Source organism: Sinohyriopsis cumingii, chromosome 4, assembly GCF_028554795.1.
Source record: "Sinohyriopsis cumingii isolate HCF-2022 chromosome 4, ASM2855479v2, whole genome shotgun sequence".
Classification (NCBI taxonomy): domain Eukaryota; kingdom Metazoa; phylum Mollusca; class Bivalvia; order Unionida; family Unionidae; genus Sinohyriopsis; species Sinohyriopsis cumingii.
This window is the reverse complement of record NC_142964.1, coordinates 111,927,193-111,937,539: the sequence shown is the minus strand read 5'-3', so window position 1 is coordinate 111,937,539 and position 10,347 is coordinate 111,927,193. Positions and strand designations below refer to the sequence as shown.

Sequence of the window (10,347 nt, the reverse complement as noted above, 5' to 3'; positions counted from 1 at the left end):
TATATGGTAGCGCCGGCCCTGTATGGCCTTATTCTATTTCCATACCCTTATGTATGGACAATCACACACTCTTCCTACAGAGTTAAATGAACTGTATTGTAGCCTTATTCTGTATCTATACCCTGTAGTATGTATCTATACTCTGTATTCTGTATCTATACCCTGTATTCTGTATCCACATCCTGTATTCGGCATCTATACTCTGTATTCTGTATCCATACCCTGTATTTTGTATCCATACCCTGTATTCTGTATATATGCCCTGTATTATGTATCCATACCCTGTATTATATATATATATATATATATATATATATATATATATATATATATATATATATATATATATATATATATATATATATATATATATATATATATATATATATATATATATATATATATATACCCTGTATTCTGTATCTATACCATGTATTCTGTGCCCTGTATTCTGTATCCACACTCTGTATTCTGTATCTATACCCTGTATTCTGTATCTATACTCTGTATTCTGTATCTATACCCTGTATTCTGTATCTGTACCCTATATTCTGTATATATGCCCTGTATTCTGTATCCATACCCTGTATTATGTATCCATACCCTGTATTCTGTATATATACCATGTATTCTGTATCCATACCCTGTATTTTGTATCTTTACCCTGCATTATGTATATATACCCTTATGAATATTTATTTAAATTGTATGGGTGTTACACAGTTTAGAACGAAACTAAATCCAAAGAATGTTGAGAAGAAAACAAATCCTAGAATACATTTTGATACTTGAGCCTACTCTAGGGACATATTTGTGTAAAAATAATTCGAGAAACTGATATTGCTAAATTAAAATACTATTATATTATATTGCTAAATGGGATACGCGTAAATGATATGTCAATGACTGAAGATAAGGTCCCTAGACACAAGACAGATTCAAATATTGCTGCATATATCAAGTGAATCCTGTCAAAGTTTACATGATTAAATCTAAGACAGATTATTGTGTAATTTCAATTAACTTCATATACATGTAAAACTTCACATACCCGATTGATGACCTACAACCAGCCGTCATGTTCTAATTCACTGTATAAATCCTTTTTTGATGATATGAATTATTTTGTATACCTTGGTGTGTGTGTGTGTGTGTGTGTTTCTTGTTTTCGATTTTGTTTGTTTGTTTTTGCTTCAAGCAAGCCACCAACATGGATGGTCATCAAAAATACATCTTCCTTTATATTCATGCATTGCTAGTGATTTCATGAATTAAACAATATCTTAAGGTGTTTATTGATTGATGATCGACTCTTGCTTCTAGACGCACGGACACTTTAAAGGTTTTGTAGTGTCGAAAGAGTAAAAAGCATTGCCCTGAGACACAGCCGACGGTCTGCGAAAGAGAAGGTTGATGTCAAAGGGCTTGTTAGATAACTGAATTCATTACACTTTGTGCATTACTAGAGCATTAAGAAACAACTCGTATACAGGGATGGATGTAAACACGGGTGTAACTACAGGCCCCACAGCCTTTGCAATGCAGACGGGTAGGGGACTTAAAGGGAAAGGGGCCTATTTAGGACGTGGGCCAAAATTACCAAGATTTTAGTTTTGGGATGGGGGGGGGGGGCAATTTTTAAAGTTTGCAGGAAGAAACACAATTTGAAATTACTCCGGTAGATATACATATATAAAGGATTTGTTCCAGTTATGAGCCTTTCTCTCCACATTTAGGAAGTTAAGAAGAGAGAGAGAGAGAGAGAGTGTGTGTGTGTGTGTGTGTGTGTGATTTGGATTTTTAACGTAACTTTAACAATTTTCCAGTCATATCGCTATGATCACACACATGCTTTTCTTATTTATGAATATCAAATAAACCTGATTTTCATCTGATCAGAGGGAGAGAGAGAGAGAGAGAGAGGAGAGAGAGAGATTTAATTTCTTTTCACGGTGTGAATGAGAAAGCTCAGTCATAACGTCTAGCTTGCTTCAAGATGGAAATTACCAGGTGTGGAATCCCGTTACTTGCCAAACCTTGTGACTTTTATAAAGGCCAAGGATTGTTATACGACAGCGTTTGTTGATTGAACACTATTCACATTTCATAGACTAACTCATTACAGTATATATACGTACATCTGTTACCTAAAACTTATGCATAATAATTAACCTTCTTGTTATTGTTATGGGGTTTAACGCCATTTCTCAGTACAAGATAGGCGGTCAGTATAACTGGTAGAGCATGAAACTGGGAAAATCCCAGGAAGATCCTCCGACCCATAAGAAGCTACTGGAAAGCTCTTCTAATACCAACATTAGCCGAGGACGAGACTCAAACGCACGCAAAGGTGAGATGGCAGTGATCTGGAGCGGTGAGCGCTTTAGACCACTCGGCCATTCGGGGCCCAAACCTTCTTTAATCTGAATGAAAGCAGATGCATTGTGTTGTTTGAAATATGGAAAATATAAGTTAATCAGCCCATATGGACCTATTATTGTTTATGAAACGTTTTTCTGCCAATATAAGTGTAATTTTAAAGAACTTGCTAACTTTGAAATGCTTTTAACTTGAGTGAATGATTGAATCTATAATAAACACTACCAAAGACAATTAGATCAGAAAGCCTAAGTCGTGGTAGAAAACTTCCGCCGATTAAGAAATGCAAATTACCGACCGTAACACGTTTGTATTTTGGGTGAAAGTTCTTCTGTTCTTGGGAAACCTCAACAAAACGTTATAAAAATAATTGATATACTTTTGCATTATTTAGTACTGGATCACCATTGATTCACGAAGATATGTTTTCCTCGGCAATCAAAAATGTTATTCATTTGGCTTCTATTAGTCATTTAGAATATTCCCAGTACGCATAGTTCGCTTAAATTTAAGTTCATATCACTTTGTGATTTAAGCGTTAAATTTTGCAAATTAAATTTTATCAAAATTTTAACGTATATCAAGAGACATGAAATCCTTTCCTTTTGATTTTTAAACCTTTAAGCATGAACAGCGAATTGGACGACAGTGAATACCAGAGAATGCACAACTAATCTTATCATACCTCATATAAACTATTTTCACGCCAGTCCCTGGATTATAATATGCGTGTTTTATATGAATACATATCAAATTAATATGCCACATTAAATATTGACAACGATATCAAAGATACACAAAACTGCGATATCAGTTATCCCTTACTTTTTGAAAGCCTTTGATATATTAATAATTAGTCATTCGTTGTTAACTATGTGTCTTTTGTCTAAAATTATAGAACTACAGGAATATACGAACCGTCCTCGGATACCATTGGCTAAAATATTCACCTATTTATTACAGATTTGTATAGAATAATATTTTCTGATCAAAACAGGATTTGATAAGCACTACCGCCAGGATGGACATGGTATAGTTTTACTTCACTTCTGTCATATCTGGCTGTGAAACTCTGAATCTTCGAAAGTCACGCTTGTGACTGTACAAAGTTTGATGATAAAGTCAGCTCATGTTCAACATCGTCAACTTGGCTGATACAATATGTGTCAGCAAATGGAGTTGTGTTAACCGATATAGAATTGTGACTGAGGTTTGTTGAAGACGAGGAAAATGTTAAATGGCATGGCAATGGCTTTTGCATTTGATCTTGGGAAATATCATTCGTTTGAGTGTTTCATAAATGTTGCAATTTTCAGCAAAATGTTTATAAAAAGGTGATGGAACTTTTGACATAAAATTGAAATGTCGAACATATTGTACATTTTCAAAGCTGTAGTGGATTCTGGTCGACTCCTGTTTAGAAGAATCTAGAGAAAATAACTATCAGTAAACAAAGTCAAAGTTGGAGCGATTCCCATACCATAAAATGGTTTCTGTTGCCAAAATTTCCGGAACGTTTATACTGTTTGCAATCTCCTTTTTATTTGGACTTTTGCCTTATTTTATAATTAAATGTGCCGGCAGACGATTTAAGGGTTCGGAAAACTACAAAACCTTTCTGAGCATTTTAAATTGCTTTTCTGGCGGGGACTTTTTTGCCACAACCATTATGACCCTGCTTCCAGAAGCATTAGAACTGATAGCGGAAGTCCTTAAAGAGGCGGCGGAAAGAGGGCTTCACATTGAGTTTAAGGAGTACCCGATTACGGAGGCCCTTCTCGGAGTAGGTTTCTTTCTTATCCTCCTGATTGAAAATATTGGGAACGTCTTTTGTGTCCAAACATTCAAAAAAGAGAAAGTGAAACGGGCAAATTGTCATCAAGAGTCTGGTGGTACTAAAATGGCAGTAGAAATAGACAATAAAAGTAAAGTTTTTAACGGGCCAATACAGAGAGTAATTGGGAAAGAAAACAACAAAGGAGAAGCTACAACGGTCTCAATGTACGAAAATGAGACAGAATTTACTCAGGCAGAGGAAATCCCGAAGGAATCATGCCAGCCACGCGTCATTTTAAAAAGAACACATCGGGAAGCTGCTGTAGCGTCTGCTGCTAAAGTTTATGATCATGAAAACCATGACAAAGATTATGGAACAATAACAAACGACTCCAAATGTGACATGAAAGACTTTTCAAATAATGGACACATGTTGACAAATGATGATTCTATCACATGTAATTCATCAGCTCGGGCTCCTCTCAGAAAACTGAGGACGGTAATTCTTCTTATCGCTCTCTCCCTCCACATGGTGTTTGATGGCCTGGCCTTGGGACTACAGAAAAAGGATCCCAGGGTGTGGCAACTTCTCGGAGCTCTTGCCGTTCACAAAAGTATAGTGTCTTTCAGCGTTGGATTAAAACTTGTGGAAACCATTCCTTCCATAGTTGCCGTGCTGGGGTTTTTAACGCTCGTGTAAATTGTCTCTCCCTTGGGAATGATTTTAGGAATCGTAATTACTGCTACTGACGGAATAGACAGCCTCTCCATGGACCTTGTCTCTGCCATATTACAGGGAGTTGCCACCGGAACGTTTATGTATGTAACATTCTTTGAGATTCTTTTTCGGGAATTTCAAGAAACTCGAGATTTTCGAAAAGCTGTGGCGTTATTTGTTGGTTTTGTGATTATTGCGGTAGTGAAATTCCTAGACAATTAGTAATGCAGTAATGCATTAACTACTAAAGTGCTTAAACACTGACATTAATAGTAGTTTAATGGAGTTTTTTTTATAGTACAAAATTAATTCTCTTGTTAATGTATTAAATAACTTTGCTATGGACGCAAGGTCTAAAATCAAAGCTGGAGGTTTTATTGAGTTTTGTCGGTAAAACATACTGAAAACGTTATTGATCTACGACATATAAAATTTGTCAACTGTTTGTTTAGGTATTGAAGGGGGGAGGTTATTTTGGGTGGGGTTTCTTTTCGTTTTTTGTGGGGAGGGGTTATTTTTTTATTTTGGTTTTGAGTTGTTTCGTATTTTTCTTCTTTTTTTGTTGTTGATAGTTTTTCATGGAGTTTTGAAGAAAACAAACCGGTAAAACTCTATTTACAGATTTTCGCATATGCGAGACAAGTTTCCTGATTCCAAACTTCTTAGGAGTATTTGAATTACGCATGCATGGAGCCATTAATGCTTATTATTACTTTGAAGAAAAGTAATATATGCGGTTCATAAACTTCTACATATTCCCTTCTTAACTGTACGAAAATGAGTAGCACAGAAATAAATGCATGTTTATATCCCTTTTCTTCCAAGTAGCTAACCTAATCTCTCCGAATATTCTACTATCCGTTTTGAGCAGCAGTATCTCGAAAGTTAGTGTAACGTACTTGCGACTGGAAGGACGGGTATTCAACTCCTACATTCAGACCAGCCTGTATTGACTGCCGGGGTGTTTACCCTGAACAAGGGAGCTTGACACCTAACTACCCAAGAATTAAATGATTTTCTTGTGTTTCTGTGCAATCGACCAACGACCCCACCCACCGCACCCTCGAGATAATTGGTGCTCTGCCTTCAGTTGTTGTTTTATTTTTTGTTGTTGTTTTTCTTCAGGTTCTTGTACATAGTGTCAAGCACGCTGTCAATGAACAAGCACTCGTTGCCGTAATATCAGGGTTGGAAATGTAATGACAGTCTTTTACTCGCGTGTCATATTTGCCTGGAATGCAAGACCTAGAGGTTATCTGACCTGTTTTAGAGTCTATTTTTGAAATGGGTAGAAATGAAGAGGCGTTTATTTATTGTAATTTTGTGAGAATTATTTCTGAGAATTAGAGATTAATTTATGACTAATATTTTAATATTAAGATTAATTCACATAAAGTTATGCAACCTGAACTTCTGGTTCATGAATAACTTCTGCTTTCCTAGTCCATGTTGTAGGATTAAACCAATTTCGACATGCATCATCGCATTCGTAGAGTCTTAGTTGATTCAACTGCAAGGATCTTTGTCTAATTTTATTGACTAATAGGTCTCTCGTTATAAAAATGTTTCATTTGCACACAAACGTTTCCCTAATAACAAAAATTCTAACCAATGTGGAGTATATTTCGATTTTATAGCCCTAAGTTAAGTGCCATTTTGTGCAATCAGCATTCTTAAACTAAGGAAATATTCTTAGTGCTTACAATTTACGTCTCAATTCAATTTTAATCAATTCCTAAGACCTCATTTATGTCATAATATTTTTACAGAAATACAGTTCTGTCTGAATACATGAAGATGTCTGAAGATCATTGCATCGGTCATATAATAAGAGTATGCCATTCTATACCGACTGTTCTATTATATAGCGACTATTCCGTTCTGTAACAACTATTCCATTCTATAACGACTATTCCATTCTATAAAGAATATTCCATTATATAACGAATATTCCATTTCACTATTCCATTCTATAACGACTATTATATTCATCAAGCCTGTTCAAGATGAAGTTTCTTACACTAGTTATTATTGTAACTAGTATACAAAAATACCAAAAATTACAATTTCATTTTAAAAGAATAGAATGTGAAAAAAAAAGTTCACAACTACGTTTTCCAGCCATTTTGTCGTACTAATGAATATGTTGTTACAAAGATCAGTTTAAAGGAGTTATCGTCATTGTCTCATCGTTCTCAAACCCTTAATTTAATCACATTATTCGCTGTATCATGCCGGATTAATGGGAACTAAATGCTTGTCCCAATTACACAACGAGGTTCCCGACTCTGATTTTCACTGCCTATCATAGACTGCAGTCAGATCAATAATGGGTACATTAAATACACTTTTCACACCCAGTTGGATCCACGTTTGGAAAAGTAATTCGTGTATAAGTATCTGATTTTATTTTACAGCAAAATGATATTTATATGAAATTCGTAGCAATTTACAAACTGTGCGAAACATTACACAAATGTACGTGGTGTGTCACTGTTTTAAAGTCGGAATGCTAATGTTACACTAGAAAAGACGTATATGCCAAATCTTCTGAAAAATACTGAATCTTGAAAAATAATGGTCCTAAATATCTTTGAGTTCTATTAAAACCATATAATATTGACATTTCATCACATTATGATTCTTATAGTTGATTTCTCCCTCGAACTGAGATACCCTGCCATTTTCCACACGAGTACAAATTAATCCTATGTTGATCGGCGACATCCGTGGGTGAACCGATTTCCTTCGAAAGCTGGCACACAATATTTTATTACGTCACCGTTGTAAACACAAGAAGCTGACGCCACGCCATTTCGGATTGTCATCAGCCCAAGTTCGCCATTCAATGTTTTACGAAAAAAGAGTTTGTTGTATCCGTCGGAAAGGAGATTTTATCCGTAGGAATGAGATTTATCCGTAGACTTTTATGAGATGGATTTTTTTCGTAAACTCAAAGTCAAGCTGTTTCCAAAACCCAACGGAGAGAGAGAGAGAAAGAGAAAAAGACGAAGTTCAATCCTCTTGATAGAGGTGTCACTTGATGATGTTGTAAATACAGCTACATGTTGGGGAATCTTGGCATGCGAGAGTACTCGGGATCGAGCTGTAAAGACAAAAGCCTGTTTGAGCTTCTGGCCAGCAAAACTGGTGTCAGCCCGTGGATGGGGCTTTATATACCAGTTTCTTAAGACAAAGCCAAATATGGCGCGCGCCTAGCTCTTTGCGATGGCCAGAATCTCAAGGTGAGGCTTCGTAGTCTCTTACAGATTATTGTCTAGGTCTATGTACATTATTACGTAGGTACTTCTGCAAGATCAGCACATTTGCCCTCTAGAGGAATCTTTGGAATCTGTCTAGTTCATCTATTTACGTAACCTAGTGAATGTATTTTTTTTCTGACTTGAGATACAGGGTAATGTATGTATGAGACGGTTCGTACTTGATCATAAGGGCGCGATCATTATTAAATAGTACACAATCATAATACCGAAATAAATAGATTCAATTTCAATATATTTTAATAGAAAATTACTTTCAATATAATTTAATCAAAACTTACTCTTAATACAATTTAGAGAAAATTTCAATCTTGTTACTTGTACTAAAAAATTCTGTCCTAATAAATGTATAATCCAGCGCTGTAGCTGATCAACATTATAACATAACGGATATAATAGGTTCTTATAAATCAGAGGAAGAATATTTGTTCAAGCAATTGTGAGACTGAATTTTTCCTTGGAATAAAAACTGACCCCCCCCCCCAACTAAATGGTGGATTGCTTATTTAATATAAATTAGTTACACTTGACATCGTATACATCTTTGATCAGTCACACTCTCAAGGCATTTCATTTTTGGTACCTTATTGTATTTATAAAGTGAACAATAATCGTAAGCATCAACTTTGTCATGCACTTGATGATCAACTGACCTATTGACAAACGCGTCATGTTACCTATTTTCGCGTTTTTTATCTTTGTACAAGATTTTCTTTGCGAATAAAATAGTGTTGTTAGTACGAATATTGACATTTGTATGCATTTCGAAGAAGAATCAATGGATACGAGGTTTGAAATAAATGATTAGTATCGAATTGTTCATTTCAATGATTTCCGATGTCTCATTACAAACAATAAGCTATGGGCTCGCCATAAAATGTATGTATGCATTATGGAGTAACTAAGAAGTCTACCATGCCGAATATTGAAAACTTTCGTGGAGCTGTTAGTGAAATAAACACACTGGCAGATGGTCACTTCATACATGCATTTTAGCCAAAAGGTTATGAATAATAAGCTTGCTGGAAAAGAGGAATTGATATGTATGTTTGAAAGGTTCAGCAATGAAGATGTTGGTTGTTTGATTTGTAACGTTACTTTCACACACATTATTGGCGACAGTATGCCTAGGAAGAAGAAGCTGATAGCACACATGCAACGACAAAGAGAAGAGTTTAGCTATATTATGGCTAGAAAATATGAACTGAGTGGATTTCCCAAGGATAAACACAGAAATGCCAAAGTGTACGTGAAGAATCACTAATGCATTCGAATACAACGCAAAATAGTACGTGAAGTGTTATGTATATTTGATTTAATTATATCTGATTTAACATATATGTATTTCAATTTAATTGTTTGTCTTTTTTTTATAAATTATTTTTCATTACATGATATTGTAATGTAAATTTATTCACTATAGATGATACTTTTTTAGAATATAGTTTGACCTTGACTGTAAGTTTATAAACAAAGGTGTTGATCTAACTCCTGACATTGTTTCATAATTTGTAGCAACCTTCGTAAACAAGTTGTGTTTTATTTTAAAACGATTGGTTGTTTCCAAGGTCATGATGGGACTTTGTCTTTAAGATATAAACAATTTTTTTTAAATTTCTTAGAGTAAAAATGATTGGTTTTCGTCAGATTCACACTGGGTAAACGTGATCTGTAACAAGTACTTGCTTCTATAAACTTCCAGAAGATGGTCACGTGACCCTTGTTTACTTTTTAGAGAGCCCATATAACCCATGTTTTGGAGAATTAATCTCAGTAGAAGCTGGGCTGTTAAACTGTTAGTTGTATGTTGTGCTGTTTGGAGTTATTTCAAATTACTTGGATTCAAAAGGATTAATTCTGTTATTTTTCTGGAAAATACGTGTGCTCATGTAATATTGTGGAACAAGAACAGTGTTTTTAATAAAAATGTATTCAGTTATCAGAAACCGGAATGGTAATTTTTATTTCTACACGGATCCTTGCACTTCAACACTACTGATTGCAGCATACGTCATCGTCTGCCATCTTAAGTTCTTCGTCGGGATTCGAACGTGAAATCAGTAGATCATTATGTTATTAGGACTACTAAAATTTTATTATCGGATTATTTTTGGATTTGATTCTATAAAACCGTAAGTTCATATTTTTTTCATTTTTACAGAATTTTTCCAGCTAAATAAATTATTGTAATTT

General features: G+C 34.9%; 1 pseudogene; it reads left to right on the top strand.

Moving 5' to 3' along the window:
- Positions 1 to 3,600: 3,600 nt before the first annotated feature.
- Positions 3,601 to 5,095, top strand: LOC149801901 (zinc transporter ZIP1-like; annotated as a pseudogene).
- Positions 5,096 to 10,347: the final 5,252 nt, after the last annotated feature.